At 38.5% G+C, this 17,397-nt stretch overlaps 2 pseudogenes; one reads left to right on the forward strand and one right to left on the reverse strand.

Moving 5' to 3' along the window:
* Positions 1 to 1,979: 1,979 nt before the first annotated feature.
* On the forward strand, positions 1,980 to 12,031 carry LOC145890302 (uncharacterized; annotated as a pseudogene).
* Positions 12,032 to 12,552: 521 nt separating this feature from the next.
* Positions 12,553 to 16,202, reverse strand: LOC145890303 (uncharacterized; annotated as a pseudogene).
* Between the last annotated feature and the right edge of the window lie 1,195 nt (positions 16,203 to 17,397).

Consider the following 17,397-nt stretch of genomic DNA (forward strand, 5'->3'; position numbering starts at 1 on the left):
AATTAATAGTGAAAAAAATCAAACATGTCTTTAGTAATTTCCAGGATTGGCATTTAATACAGTCCACTAGGTGACGGGCTTTGTGGGAAAAGGTGTTGCAATGTGAAATGTAACTCGTGTTTTGGCCGTAATCACGAATCTCCCACAAGGCAAGTTGTCGACACGCAGTGAAAATATATGTGTGTGATGCATCAAGCTGCGGTCTGAGAAAAATAAAAAAAAATAGTCGCATTGAAAATTACCAGTGCAAAATGAGCTAATGGGTAAATTACTAAGCGGATTTTTAATTCACCCACTGCACAATGCATGGCTTCAGGCTCAGCAACCAAGCGTGTATGGCTTCTGGTCACTTGCGAAGTTGAGGCGTCATCAGGTGCGCCGTGCGACTAGCAGTCATGTGCTGCCCTTCGGACGCGTTGTCCGGAATTGTGAAGAAAAAAATGTGTGCATTGAGTGAATGCGTCGCGGCCAGCGCGATAGCCCTGTGATTGCTCACTGAAAACACCATTCTGTAAATTATGCATTTCTCCTGTTTTTTTTCCTATTGACAAGTTGATTAATTAATGTAAAAGTTTACGTTTTGGAATTAACCATGACAATAACAAATCTAAAATCATTGTTATACCGTATCCTTTATCACAGACAACAAATAGGATTATCATCGTCCGATGTTACGTCAATTTCGGGTAGAAAGAAGCCGTTAGTCCCACAATAAAAATAAGTAATTGACGATTCGGAGTCATGTATTAATAAACGAAATTTAAAAACGTATTCAACAATATCGGCACAACATTATATAAGGTTGACATATGACGTAACCATTAAAATGCTGGTTAGACATTACGTAACAATAATTAACATTTACTTACGTTTCAACAAAACATGCTTTTCAAAGCAGTTTGGCATTGAGCTTAATTATGCAATGTTTTAACGCAATAAAAATGCCCCAAACCTTTTCGAAATACCCAAGTACTTGTTTCTGTCGGTGTACCTGCTGTCTGCCAAAATATCTTACGCGGAACAAACCTGAAAAACTTGCTTGACATGGTTATTTCTCGTTTCGTAAGTTAATTAAATTCAAAAAATATCAATAAATACAGTTTAGCTGTTTTAATTGCGCAGTTATTATTTCAGAAGGTTTGAATTTGCATGTTCAAATATCACGTCAAAGGGTGGGACCTAAGTTTGCAGAGAAAAACACTGCCGTATATCTGACTCCTGAATCTATTAAAAACATCTGCCAAAGAAACTACCTTTGCGGCTTTTTAATTATTACACAAAACGATAAACAAACATACCTTGGTTTAATACACGTACAATGTTTCTTAGCATGCGCGTAATTTGGTTCGTTCCCTCTCGTACTCTCTCTGGTCTCTCCTTGGCTTAAGGCCGTGCGACGGTATTTATAATATTTTCGAAAATGAGAAAAATGCGATTATTAAGGAACGTCGATTTCGAAATTAAAAATATAAACCGATTAACACATCTGTGCAAGATTAACACATCTGGCGAATAGATTGACCCACATAAAATCACGGACGCGTAGACGACTCATTAAATTGCACAATTAAACACTAAAATTGACGTTTAAATAAAATAGTTTCTCTGCACCTCCCAACATACGCAGAACAATTCCTTTGTTCGCTGTCGATATATGTCCTTCGCCAAACTCCCAACTTTCTACCGCGGCTGGTGGTGTGTGACGTCACCCCTTTTTTTCAAAATTCCACTAACTTTGTGCAGTTTATTATCTGTTAAATAATCCACACATATTAAAACTAGCACTTGCAGGTGCTTAGGACCAAGCAAGTAATTAGCCCCAAAGGTGAGTCTGTGGCGTGTTAGTTTAACTTTCTGGGAGCAGGTGGGGTATTTGCTGTGTTAGCGTATGATATAATCATGCTTCTGGCTAAATGTTTATTAGCCAACTAGTATTTAATTGATCTCGCAGGATTAGCTGCTTTTTAGTGTTTAGCAAAATGCCTCGCACCAAAAGCAATAGAAGTTTCTACAAACCGTATGACAAACATCATGAAAACAAAAGTGGGTAAGAAGAAAAGTTGACAAAAAAAGAATTCTTGAAACAAGTCAACAGATTGATGAAGAAAGTGATTTGTCTGAGGGTGAAGAAGGGCATGATTTTGAACTAGATATGCAACCACCATTGTTGGACCAAACAACTGTTTTACCTTCTCGTCCTGATGTAAGTGCTGTTGTTAAAAACTGGGCTTTGTCTGAAGTGTATGTCCCCAAATTGGCTGTCACAAGACTGCTAAAAGGACTTCAAATGGTGTATGAAGATCTTCCTTCAAAGGCCTTTTTCCTCAACCTGTTATTCATTACCAGACAATTGGCAGTGGTTTGTATGTGCACTTTCCAAACCGGATAGACTCTCTTAAAAGTATGTTGCTACATCATTTTAATGATCGCAGTGGCACCATTTCTTTCTGCCTTTATTTCAAAAATCACCGGATTACAAACTTCATCCAATACTTCTGACCATATACAAAGTGAAGATGAGACCAATTTGTGCAGGCATTTACCCCTCCGAAAAATTAAAACATAGAGAAATGCCTGTGCAGGTTTTTTGAAAGACTTTTTGGCAGACTTACAAAACATCAAGGAATATGGGATATCTGTTAAAAACAAACTCTTTCAACTTGTTGGCAACGGCATATATGTGTGTGATGCACCAGTCCAATCATCACTGAAATGCATAAAAAGTCATTCTGGCTTTTGTGAGTGTTGCATTGCTGTAGGAAAATATGACACTTCCTCCGTTTATGTGTGCCTGATTGAAATGGATTGTTGCCCTCGAACTGATGACAATTTTCGATCACATTCTGATCAAGCACACCCTAAGGCGTGAATCACCTCTCACTACCTTTGGTGTGCAAATGGTCAGTTCATTTGTGCTGGATTACATGCACTTGTGTTGCCTTGGTGTAATGAAACGACTGCTTTCAAGATGGAAAGGAATACAAAGGTATATATGTTTAAGATGCTAGTTTAATCTGTATTTTTTGTTTCCTTAATTATAATTTCATTAAATGCAGGCAGCATCAAGGAAAAATTGGCTCACAAGCTTTGCAGCTGCTTAATGAAAAGTTGTCTGATATAAAGGAGTTTAACAGAAAATTAAGGCCTCTATCTGAGCTGTTTTATTGGAAGGCAGCACAGTTCCGACTGTTCATGTTGTATGTGGTACTAAATGTGCACAGTCTTGTTCATTTACCTGAAGATTACTTTTTGTATGGCACATTGGACACTGTTAATTGCTTTCCATTTGAAAGTTATTTGGGTCTTTTAAAAAATTGTCTTCACTATGGATTTAAGCCTTTGCAGCAAATTAGCAACTTTGAGGATTTGCAAATGACATATTATAAAAAAAGTATCATTCTTCAATGGGTGCACTATAAACACTGCCTCAAGTGCTGACTGTGTTGTTAAATTTGGAATGAACGTGACTGGTAAAATGTGCGATGTTACTAAGTTTAATGGACTCGTACAGTTAGTTGTGCAGGGTTTTGCTGAAGGCGACCAGTAAATTCCACTAATGTTGGAATTAATAAAATTGGCAAACTAAATTAGGAATATCTTGCTGTTGAACTAACCTGTGATGTGCACAAATATGTTATTTTTCCCTGTCGTAATAAGTTTAATGCAATTGAGCTTATTTTGTGCCGCAGGTACATCTGATGCCATCCATAAAAGTTGGTTAGTAACCGACACCAAATGTAGATGGCCTGCAAAAGGCGATGTAAGTCAGAGGAGGACTGGAAGGTTTACAAATGTGTGATTTTATGCCAAGGAGGTGTTCATTATACACATGAGTCTGTATATATACTTGTTGTGTTTTTTGTTCCCTGTAAATTTGTGCAAAGCATACTTGTGCAATGGGAGGTATTTTAAGCTTGCCATTTGTTCTTGTTATTTAAAAAAAAACGTATCGGTGCATTTGCAGAAACTGTGGGCAAGCTTTAAAGGAAATCGAGCGTGTTCACAAAGCTTGCTACCTATATTACTATCGATGTAATGAAATGTAGGCATATATTTTATGTTACTGCAAAAATGTTTGAAACAAGTTGTGATATTTCTGTTTCATTGCAGTGAGAGAAAATATTGTTGTGCACCAAGGAAAACTTGTGGAATTTGTCGACTATGGCGAGACCATTAAACAACAAACACTCAGCGTGGCTACTCATTTGCTAGGTACGACTTTTTTAAAAGTTAAGTGTTAAACAAGTAGAAACTTGTGTGAAAGAGAAACTTCTGTTCCACTGGCATAGTACCCAACCTAATCCACAAGTGCTGAGTCTAGAAATGTGAATATTCACGCTGTGGTATGTGATGGTCATGCCACAAATCGAAAATTTATGAAGCTTTTGATCAATTTACCAATACCCTTGAACATGGCATTTACAGCTCCGAACCCTTACGCAGTTGATATACCGATATTTCTGTGCTCAGATCCATCTCATTTGCTAAAGGTATGTCTTAAACTTTAGCAACATATTTTCACCCAGTAAATTGTGGATGGCAAAATTGATGCAAATGTTTTCCCAAATCCTTACAGCAAGGTAATTCAGCCTAGTTTGTTTTGTGGATGCATTTCTTTAAAGTTACTGCTTTGTAGATGAAGGTTGGATTAGCAAGAGATGTTTTAAGTTGGAAAGATAGGCAATGTCTACAACTGGAACATCGGAGTTTGTTCTGCTTTTTACAAGGTGACATCTTCGTAATATGTATTACTCATATCCAAACACTAATTATTGTGTACAGTTTTCATGTGACGTTTGTTAACAGATTTTGTTGAGTAATATATGATGGAAAAAACAAAAAAATATGGTACTTGTGGTAGAAGATTCGAGACTAAGGTGGTTAGTGCAAGACTTTCTTATTTATGTATTGGATTGGAAGGTAACATACAAAATATTAGCGTTTGTTAAAAGTACAAGAATGGTCATAAACATTACAGAATGATGTTGAAACAAATCATAAAGGTGAAGATCAATAAAGTAACATTTATTTTACAATTTCTTACATGCGGGAGAAGATCCACTAACCCTGATGTCATGCAATCGGCAAGTGACATAGCCCACATTGCTACAAGAAACATAATTTAAAAAATTTAAGGCGAAAACACCACACATGGAAAAAAATCCTTGGATTTCCAAATGTTTTGATGTCTTTTAAATAAACCACTGCTAGCAGAAAGACGGATTGCAGCCTTGATCTGCATAACCGCTAAATTGCAATTGTACAGTAAACAAAAAATTGTTTGATTTGCTTCCTAGTGGGTTGCGCAGCTCAACGTCATCGTAGTACAAAACTATTCGAAGAAATGGTTTGTCTCTGAAAAGAGGATTTGATTTAGAAATAGATCCATCTTCAAAATCATTTAGTAAGTCAGTCTATAGAAGTTTTCATTATTGTAGAGCATCTCAATAGTATAAGTGGTATGTAATGCGATTTGATGGTGGCAAGTAGTTTGTTTCAATTTCCAAATAATACAGTTGACTGTCCGAAGTTGTTTTAAAATCTCCTTCCTATCATGGTGCTAAACTCCTTAAAATGCATATACTTAAAATGGTACATAACTGGTTAAATTTGTGTTTGAATCGGAGTGAACGTAATCGAGCTAAAGCGACAACAGACGCTGCGTGACGTATCACAAGGCAGAAAGGCACAGTCAAAAATATGCACGGTCCATGTCACTTTATGTCGAGTTACGCTTGGCATACACCGGGTCACAAAGTTTTTTCTAAACTTTATCCACATATAAGTCTGTGTAAAACAGAAAGGCGTTGCCGTGCGTTTACCAAATATAATGATATTGCCTGGTTACATTCAAAATATGTCCTTTTTTATTGGATGTAACAGCACTTAGTGGAAGTACAGGCCACCATGAAGTAATGTTCGACAAAACTATGTACTCTAGGTGAGGATGGATTGACTAACTGCACCGTGTCTGGTACCTTTTAATACGTCTGCAAAACATAAGAATTAGCATCATTTACACAAGTTATATGAACTTGCAATGAGGCCAACAGTCTTGTGAGATCACTAAAGCAAAAGGATGGGATTTTTTACTTTCCTGCGTCCAACCCCCATCCCACTATGAAAATTGTAGAGTCCGGTGTTTTGTCATAAACAGCCTTCTGTGTCAATCACTTGGGCAGTTTTCATTTTGTCCTTCGAAATAATAAACAGTGAAAAGTATGCTGACAAAAAGCCCAGTGCATTGAGTAAACAGGAAGCTCACATTAGATTCAGCAAGTAGAGCCATCAGATCTCCTTCGTTGTCAGCTGGTTGCGGCAATAAGCTGTCGTTTTTTCGAATCCAGTAATTGTGACGCTTGGGTGGCAATAACCTGTTGAAAGTATTTGCAAACTAAAATAAGCAAACAAGCCAAGGTAACCCAGTTAATTGAAAAACTAGACGGAATCAACACCAAAAGTGGATTTTTTTCTTTTCGCACAACGAGCATATGTGCCTGAAGAGAACAAAATACAGGAAACTTGAGGATGCACTAACTATTTTGCACAAATACACAACTTACTCCCTTCACAAAGAATGGTGCAAGGGCAAGTCTGCCAAGCTGCATCTGCGGAATTGTCATTTTTTATCAAGCTTTGCACATCCAAATTGCTGGGTGGCCACTTACATGCATTCGTAACCTCAGTTGTCAAAATTTTTCATTCTTATGTGCTGTGGAAGAAACAAATGTACATATGCAAGCAAGAATCAATGGCGTAAAATATCATTGCTGTGTGAAATGGTTGAGTCGCTGATTGTATTTCTTTTTATTGTAAAATTGCTATTGTCCGGTCTACTAACCTTTATTGAAATTTACTATTTGGTTAATTTGCACTATCGCTTTGACTGTTTTTTCAAGGTAACGTATAATGGGAAGTTTGGTTTTTATAAAATGCAAATCTTGCGATTTGTTGCAAAGGTTTGTAGCCAGTTTTCCAAGTAACAATGCACGTTGTAACTTAGTTAAAGAAAAATGCAGAAAATGGCAATAGCGTTGATGGCACAGCACATTTTTAGCTTTTAACAGCGACACTCCCACATACAGCATAAATAGTCTAAATTCTGTTGCCTCAGTTTTCTGTTAAATTCGAGCGGTAAAAATTCCTTATATTTTGCAATGTTGTGGTTTATTAATATGTCTTAGCTTGCAATTGGCGTGGTCGACCCCTCCACCAGATTAAAAACAATTCAGCACAAAACCACTTAGTGTTCGATTTTCAGCATTTATTTTTTAACTTGCAAACCAGATTGGCAAAGTATTCACCCCTGATGTACACCTTTCGCGGCTTTAGTAGCCTGTGTGAGATTTGATTAGCTTCAAACTGGATCGGGCTGGAGCATCGCAAATATTCCTGAATTACCAAGTTCAAATGTATTGGTACTGCTGCAGATTGAATTGTTTTGCAAATCTCCAACTCATTTCAAGTTTCCAAGCGAAGTAACCTTTTCCGTGCTTTGCAATACTCCCATTGTTTCTTTATCCTAAAATTGATGACAGAGGTATACACAGGTTTACTCCCATCGATAAAACTCAGCGAACCATGCGCATGCCGAACATATAAGTTTGGCGTACGTCCGAATAAGTGCTGATTTGCCGTGCCGAGCATAAACCAAGCTAGGCCCGTACTCGTAATTTTTGACTGGGAACTACCAGCAGTAGCTTGAGCGCAAGTCGAAGAAGATGGGAAGGAAGTATAAGGCGACTCCGCAACTCAGCTAGTAGAAATCACCAGCGGCACCGACGCACGACAATAGCGTTTGTGACCTCACAAACCATGCTTACGTAGGTGTAAGTGTGCTAACCCGAATTCACTGAGCAGAAGACGAACAGAGAGGTCTTGTCAACGACGGAAGAAGTGGGTACTTTTTTGCATATTTATTAATGGACTGTACCAAATACGTTATTTTTTCAGATTTCGTTCATTGAATCTGCCATTTGGCCAATATTGTATCCGTACAAAATCTTTTCTGAATCAGCAATTCCGGGCGTAGAGAGTACAAAACGAGCCTACATGTACAAGATCTTGTCGAACGTTTGTGATTATTCCACATCGTTTGAGCTTCTCCGATTTCAGTATGACAGATGGCTATACAAAACTGTTTGTGGGGCTATAGAATCTGGACGAGTATTCAACTGTAGTCCCGCCAGAGCGCTAGATTCAAAGGTATTTTCTGAGACATATTGGCAATGGCAGCATGCCTATCTCGCGGATGCTGTTCAATTTCACCATACGAATGGACGTTTCCAAGATGTTTTTGGATTCAACATAGAATAAGACCGGAAAAGGCGCTACAACTCTTCCCACCGTTGAAACGTTACATTTCGCGGTGGTTATGTAACTGGAAAAAACAAATACTCGTGGAAAAACCCTCCCAATGTCCTAACATACTTCTATAGATTCGAATTTCAGAAAAGAGGTACAGTACATTGCCATTTCATTGCATGGATGAAAAACGCTGCGTCAATTGATGTAAAAAATGTTTTTGCTACCCAAAAAAGCAACACGCGGCAAAATCAAGTTAGGTTAGGTTTTTCATTTTGAGGTTTTAATTTGTGTGCTTGGTATTAGTGTTTATTTCATAAAAAATGACAAAAAGATTGCGAAAAAGTCCAGTAATTTGGACCAACGAAGCAATACACCGTGTTGAAGAAAGTAAAGTCCTGACTTTAATTGATGGAAAGGGAATCAGGAACCAAATTCTTTTTAACAAATTGAAAAAAGTCTTCAAAATCAAGGACTAATGTATTCATGGTAAGAAAACTACATTTGTTATGAACTTTCTTAAAAACAGTACTATACAAAAAGAAAAGACATTTCTAAATCAGGGGCTGGAGCTTGCAGTTGGCAACACTTCCAGCAGCTACATAACTTACTATCAGGTCGACCAAGAGCCAAAGTACGTAAATTAAACTTGCAAGTGTCATAAACATAACACATAATTTTGTTTAGGCAATGAAGGCTGAAAGTGGGATAGACACATCTGAAACACCCCAATCTAAACCTGTGCCAAAAGAAGGTACTTTTGTGTCACAATTTTACTTTATATTTTGTTACATTACAATGCTACATTAGGGGGGGAGATAATAACATTAATATTGGAATCTTGTGAGGAGGATCTTATTTCATCTAACGAGGAAAATGACGAGAGTCATTGGCAGCGGAGAGCACTAAACTTACGAAGTAAATTAAATGTTGTATTTCTATGCAAGGCTAAGTCTTACTTTTGTGTTCAGAATCAGCCACAGAATATCATCTGACAAATATAGTGGCGTCCTTGTCAGTGCGATCGAACACCGAAGTAAATGAGTTTGCATGTTCATTTTTTCGTTTTTCAGGAAGTTCTGCATGTCACTGTTCTTTTCGCATTGTACATTGCTATTCATTCAAATGTTCTTTTCTTTCTGTGCTCATTTACTATACGTCCAACAAATAACTGTGATACCACTTTCCACTAGACTGTATTTGTTACAATTTTACTGTCATGTATTTCCGATAAGAGCACACAAAAAGTAGCCATTATTACCTTGAAGATTGACGCAGTGGTAGAGTTTTGTTCATATGTTGTAGCAATGCATTTCTGCAAGTAGCACCGCTGCCTGTCTCAGTTGCACATGGTGTGCCCACAGGCTGTGAAAGTAAAGTGCTTTGTGTGGTTTGGTTACTGGCGGGAATAGGTATATTTGAAGCTTCACAAATGTTATGCAATACACAACATGCAGCAATAATATTAGGGGCAATTTTTACGTCAGCATCAATTTTTTCCCCCAATGTTCTCCATGGAGCTTTTAATCTCCCAAAAGCATGTTCAACAGCGTTTCCTACACTACTATGATAACAATTAAATGACTCTTTAAGCCAAGGCAAGAGGGGGCTATAGCGTAAAGAAAAGACTCTCAGTTGCAAGGGTGATTTTTTTGTGCATTTTATTGCTTTTATTATTACTACTACGTAATTTTTGCAGAAACTGACGATGCTTACATCAGCGAAATGGATTTTTTTTACAAATAAATCTGCTTGTTGCTTCATGATATATGCGAACCAAAGTAATTTGCTGTCGCAGATAATAAAACAATGCCTAACCGAGGGCTAGATTCCTCTACAGCTACTAAGCAAGTCGCACTTTATAAATATGTTGTTTATCATTTTTTGACATATTACCTTAGGCAATTGCGAAGCATTTTTGAACAGTTCAGATTCTTTGAAGACGGAAGCGTCACGACAGCTGCCAGGCATTTTTACACTGTTAATAAATGTACAAATTAAAATGATTTTTTTTGTGTGTTTCAGTGTAATATGCTATAAAGCAAATTGTTTACTTGTAATATGAGGGAATCCCAACCCTTTCGGTTTGTGTAATCTTTTTTCCAATGCTTGCCGCAGTTACAGCAATATGTGTGTCATCAATGCAACCAAACACTTAGAAATATGTTGTGTGTCACAGAAAAGCAAAAGTGTTGTATGTATCATACCAGAGAAAAGTGGTGATTTGCTTCAATAAGTTTTGCAATTTTAACTGCATCATCAAGTAGTGGGATGGAAATAAACTTTTTCACTTTTTTGCAAAGTGCAAAACAAAACCTACAAATATTGCACAAGTACTAAATACATTTGATGTTCAAATTTATTCTGAACAAAAGACGAACTAACTTCAAAAAGTGCAGCAACAGTCCTATATTCAGCAGAAGATGCATCTATTAGAGGCATACAATTTATCGGTAAATGTTCCTACCAGGTTTTATATCATCCCACTCTTCTTCACACAAACACCCAAAGCAATTTTACTCAATCTGAAATGGGTCAACCACTGGGAATCATTGAAACCGGGAACTATAACATTCCACCATTGTCCTGACCTAAAACAAACGAAAATAACATTTAACTTAACCAAGATACAAAACTATGAATGCAAAGCGAAGCACAGTATTCCAGTAAGCATAAAGCTTGGGCCATAAATACCACCAATATCTCACCTCTGTAATCGCCACGGCCGTCCAAGTCTTCGATTGTGAGAAAGCAACGCATTGACATGTAACAACAGCTAAGCCTTCCTTCGTTTGCACCGTTTTTGGTAATTATAAACTATCTGTTGCCGCCATATCCATTTTGCGAGAACCGAATTTCGCGCGCTCAAGTAAATTGAGCCCCGAAGCTCGCTCGTTATGGTCTGTTAGTTCTTCACAGCTCGATGCCGCAAGCTCGTTCGCAAACCATTTCATGTAAACAGGGCTGATGTTACGTTTGCACCGAAGCGCTGCTGCACATTTTTTTCTGATTTTGAGAATATACGCAGACACAATATTGACAGCATTAAATGAAGCATGGACATTGAATTTACCAATCAAAGTGCAATGTTCCTGAATTATGTTGCAGGTTACGTATCCAAAAATCTTTTTTTTCCAATACAGCTACAACATTTTTCCCGTGATGTTGCTTTCCAATATCTGAGCAAAGTTTCTCCAACGGAACCTGAGATGCTGCTTGCTCCGCCCAATATAAAATTTGCGCATACGCCTTCTCCAACAAAACGAGTTCTTCTTCCGCGCGTAGGGAACCACACTATCAAAATGTATGAAGATGCGTCGCACTTATCCCTTTACGAGTTCCTACATGCGTACACTTGGGATCGACAGAGTGTGCGCCCACGATGACACAGTCTCTAAGTTTATTAAACGATGAATATTTTTTCCAGGACTCACTACTTCACTGCCCGTTCAGTAAGGTTGAAGATTTGCAACCCGACTACATTTCTGCAATTCCTTGTGACCTAAAGAATTTTCATTTGTGCGCATTTATTTGGATTTGTGGCACCACTGGAAACGTGGCGAAACTTCCAGTTACTTGCTGGAAAATCCAAGAAATGCAAGCTCACAGTCAACCAAGAGACTTTTGTATCAGAAGCGTTGGCACATGTTTTACGATAAAGTTCATAAAGAACAGTTTTTTTCTGCTGTGCGGGCCACATGGGACTGGAACACAGCACCCTCTATAACAGGCCTGGACACCGGTCGCGCTCGTTTCAAAACTGGAGGCGGATGTGTTTCAACTTGTTTCTGCGGTCGTGCGAGACTACTAGACAGTTTTTGGCGTGTTATTGCTCGGATAATCACAAGAAATAGATTTTGCTGTGTTATTGATAGGTTAATGCGTATGAAACGTAAAAATTTATTTAAATTTACGCTTATTTTAAGTTAGCGGTGTACATTTAGGTCCCTTCAATTTTATTATTTGTTTTTTGTCCCAAAATCCTAATATTGATCTCAAGGAAGGGCCTCTGTCCTGCTTTAACAAAAAAAACCTTGAGAAGTGATGTAGTAGGCAGGACAGCTCGACAAAGTCGAGGCAAAAGACTAACTACAGTAGTGCATAACTTTTTCACTGGTAAAACTGTTGTATGAAGACACATATATTTGTGAATGGTAAAACATTGTTAAATACACAATTTTAGATTCTCCAATCGCACCCAATTAGACAGACAGTAAAAGTGTATGATATATTTCAGTATTACAAACTTCAATGAAATGCTGTTGAAATCCCAAAAGGGCATATGTTGACAATTTCAAAAATACTGCTAAGTGATTTTCTGCAGACTTTTGGCTTAACTCGTCAAAACATCAAATAACAAACTACAGACCATTGACATGCTACATCATTGGGTATTTGGAGGCCACCTCTGTTTAAATGCTGTGTATATGAACCATATTTTTCATAATACCTGTTGGTATCATCCAGATTGAAGTCATCTTTTCCAACAATGTATCCAGAAGTGTACACCATGGCTGAGATTTCATAAAATGATACAACTAATTCTTTTTCTGCCAAACTGTCAAACAATTTGTAGCTGCACAACAAGTGTCTGTGTCCAATGGAACGAGCCCCAATTGATGACATATTAACATTGCGCTGCATTGTTTAGCTTTATTTCTAGTGGGTCAGTAGAGACTTGTCCAAGCATGACAAACTCATGTGTTGATTGCCAAAGAAATTTTGCAATAGAAATAAACCTTGACATGTATGACAAAAAGCAGACGAAGTATAACCAGATATTTGCTTTACCCTTACTTCACAAAAAGAACTTCTGCTTCTTACATATTCCGTAAGCTTTGCCAATTCATGCAACCTATTGTCATCACATGAACTCATCACTGCTTTTCTTGGATCTCTCAACCGGATGTTAACAACATGCTTTCTGAAATTGACTACATTCCGGAATTTGACAAACATGTTAAGAAACTTAATGGTGTCACCAGCGACTGCACTAAGTTTCCAATGCGAATATAGTCTCATCACAAAATGCCCTTAAACAGGCTTGCACATTTTGGTGCTCAATAGGTCGAGGATACTAAGAAAATAATTTATCAACATTGCTTAGGTAATTCACTGCCTCTTGTATTCTTGACCATCTGTCCAATGTGAAAGTTTTGTTGCTAGCCAAAGACGGAATTTTTATGCCAAGGTGGAAACATTCATGCACAAAATTCTTGAAAACTTTGATGACAAATAAAGGTGTGCCGGCTACAAATTTTTTAGACTGGATAATGACAGAATCATCACTTTCAAATGAAATAGAAGAAACAGAAATGTACGTTATTCATGTCACCAGGTAATTTGTCCTGTTTTGTGAATTCATCAACTACAGCATTTCTTGGCCTGACATGGCTTTTTTGTGGTTCTAGGTATGCTGGTAGTGGATGGAATAAACTTTTGGGGACACATGCAAATACTGGGCGGTACCTGCCATAGGACAAAACCTTTTCATAACCTTGCAGCCAGTGTCTTTCACGTACATCAATGTCTGGTTTGTCTGGAATATTGTCCCTTGATATAGCATATAGCGATCTCAATCTCCTACATCATATCCACTTATACAACACTTTCTACCCATGGTTTTTCAATAAATCCTGAATACATATAATTTACATGTATATTATACATGTATTGATATTATTAAATATTTCCCATGCATGCAAGTTTCTGAAGGAATAGTGATGCAACATGATATTTTGAAACCATGACAATAATATCATAGATGAGCATCTACCCATTCAGCAATTATCCTAACCAGAACTCGACTGTCTGATGATGGTATTAATGTCCATAGTTTCTCATCTACTGTTTCTATTTGAACAATAAGTGCACTGGAAATATTGGCATGTTTATTTATCATAATAATCTATAAACAAAAATGTTTAAATAGGCATCAAACAGGGACCTAAATGTGCACAAACACAACTTTTTGACCTTGCTGGACGAGTCTCGCAAACGCTCGCGAACTCAAAATCAGCGTAAATTTAATACATTCCTACGTTTCACACGCATTAACCTATCAATAACACAGTAACAACTATTTCATGTGATTATCCGAGCAGTAACACGCCAAAAACTGTCTAGAAGTCTCGCACGACCGCAGAAACTAGTTAAAACACATCCTTCTCCAGTTTTGAAACGAGCGCGACTGGTGTCCAGGCCTGTTATAGAGGCCGCTATGGACTGGAAAGACACTCTGTATTAAAACTCTGATTTCACGCGCCCTACAAAGCGACATGCGAGTTTACGTTGCGACGCCAATTGGAATGCTTTCTGCAAGTTACAAAAGTGAGTTTGGAAAGAAAATCGCAAGTAACAGTGCATTCAGTTTTTTCTATTCCTGTTAACAAAGACCAAAATTACCAGACAAACTGGTCCCTCAGGCATTTCGATATAATTGTTGTAGACGAAATTTCAATGATATCGCGAAAGCATGCCATGCATATTGTCGCTACCCTAACATCCGCAAGAGTGTCACTGGTTATATTTTGCGGCGATCGTAATCAATTACAACCCGTATACAACGATGAAGAAAACATACGTGGCAGTTTGTTTGATGATGTTCACTTGATGTCACTGTGCCGCCGAACAACACTTGTCCAACAACACACAACGCAAGACGTGGAGGTGCAGAAGTTTTTGGCCATTATTCGTCACATCAAACCAAATTCGACAGATGTCGAACACTTTGTGGAGGGTATTTGTCTGGGCACGTCTTATCGACCGGACGAGCAAGAAATTACGGATGCATATTGGAGCAAAACTCAATCGTTTTTTACCTTCACAAACTTCCCACTTAAACAATACGATTATCAATTGTTTACAAGCCAAACACCAGAGATCCACATCAAGTGCCCCCGCTACACTTGCGGAATGAAAATGATGCTCACAGAGAACCGTCAAAAAGAGAGAGGCTTTGTGAACAGACAAATAGTAACTGTGGTATCCGCAGTTATCAAAACAATTCTTGTTTCACATCTAACCCTATCTAAACCAACCCAAGCCCTAAGAAACCCCCCATGACCACAAGTGGGCCTTATCCTAAAAACCCTGCTCGCCCTGGCGACTTTACGTAAAACCCTCTAACCTCCCCCACCCTATGCGCAAACAACAAGACATGACAACAAAGTAAACAACAGGTTGCCCCGAAGCTAACCCACCCCGAGGTCAAATCCTCTCGGCCGAACTTCGGCGTCATAAACCGTGGCGTCCCGAACGCGCTCCGGAAAGTGCTTCCATATCCGGTAACCTTGCTCAAGGGTCACAGCACTCAAAACTCGAGGGAGTGTCGGCAGCAAAGCAAGCTTTTCCACCAATAACTCAAACGTACTGCGACCATACACCCACGCAAATTCAGAATGACAGCTGAGAAGTTAACCTCAGTCGCTCTACCACTGGGCGGCCGTATTTTGCAACTTTCGCTCTGTATTCAAACGCTAACGAGGCGTTGTCAGCTACCATTGACATGTTAATCACGTGGCATCCCTGCCTTTTAGAGAGAACAAGATCTGGTTTAAGATGAATTCCCTCGCGCTTTATATCAAGAACCCAGATGGCATCCCAGCCGTTCTTTCTCGCGGATCGCTCAACAATCTCCGTGACTTCATCATGACGAACAATTCGTGGGCCTTGGGTCCTGGGGCATGTTTGCAGAACATGTGCCAACTTTTCTCTCAGGCCGCAACAATCGCAATTTGCTACTCGATCTTTCTTCCCCCCACTCTTACTTTTATCGCACCAATGTAGGAAGCACCCCGCATATCATATGTCCCTGATTGAATCCAGGACGATGTTCCCGGGGGCAAGCCCTTCCCATCTACGAAGGCATACAGGCGCTCTGCCAGGGCTTCCTGCATGCTTTCTTTGGACGATACCCACTCTCCAGCGAGTCTTACGCTTCCGCACCATTTCTTTAAAGTCCTAGCGAAGGCCGGCGTAAGTTCAATCGCTCAATGCCCAATCCATTACAGCATTGAACAGGGTCCCAGACATTGGATCACCCTGTCTGACACCTCTGTTAACCGAAATCGGGGCACTCTCTATTTTAAAAAAAAAAGCATTTTCTGCACGATTGCAAAAAGCATTTCTTCTGGAGCCTGCATATTATGTACAATTCGCACATATCCTAGCAGAAGTGATTCGTTACCACTCAAAGTGGATTCGTCTATTTGCATTGAATGTTTGCATGCAAAACCGAGGAAGCATTCTGTTGTAAAACAGTTTCCATTATATCTTTTGCGGCTGGTAACACTAGGTTTAACTGGTAGTGTGCGGCTTTGCCGTATTTGTTATTAGGTTAGATAAATGGTACGAAGCAATTAGTCCATATTCCTGTCCCCAGTCATTGTAGTTTTTTCTTGAAGTCACCGTCAATTTTATTCGGATGCATTCTGTTGAGTTGGTTTTGGATAGGGATGCACCGAATGTTCGGTTTGCCGAATTAATTCGGCCGAAACTAAGGTTTTTATGATTATTCGAAACTTCTTACTGCATGCAACGCTAATACGAAAAGTTCAGTATATAATAGAATTATTGTTCAAACTGTACGAATGTGTTCGTTTTATTTGTTTATTGTGACAGAAATGATGACATATCAACTTTAAGCATTTGGCACTCCATTCACAGTTATTCTTTAAGTGCCAAGAAAAGGCTGTATGATAGGATCAGATCCAATCCAACACACGTTTTGTTTAGATTTAATGCGTGATGATACCAAAATTAGTTTCGGTTTATTCGGTAAATCAATTTCTAAACACATAACTTGACCACCATAGGTGCCAAATATTGGATTTTCTATTACATATGTTTACTATTAATGCTCCCCCAGAGAATTTCCACACCCTCATCTCTTATGTTTAGAATGCTTCAGATATCTCCTATCTTGTTCCTAGCGAGATCGAGTTTCCTCAAAGTTTAAAATTTTCATATTAAAGCAACAAGGCTCTGATTTACGAGTTAGTTACAAACATAAAAAAACAGTTGCCTTTGGTTTCAAAGAATTAAAAAGTTGTTTTGCTTGTTTAGCACACTTACGTGGACAAGTCGGATCAC

Source organism: Ascidia mentula, chromosome 2 (assembly GCF_947561715.1).
Source record: "Ascidia mentula chromosome 2, kaAscMent1.1, whole genome shotgun sequence".
Taxonomy (NCBI): domain Eukaryota; kingdom Metazoa; phylum Chordata; class Ascidiacea; order Phlebobranchia; family Ascidiidae; genus Ascidia; species Ascidia mentula.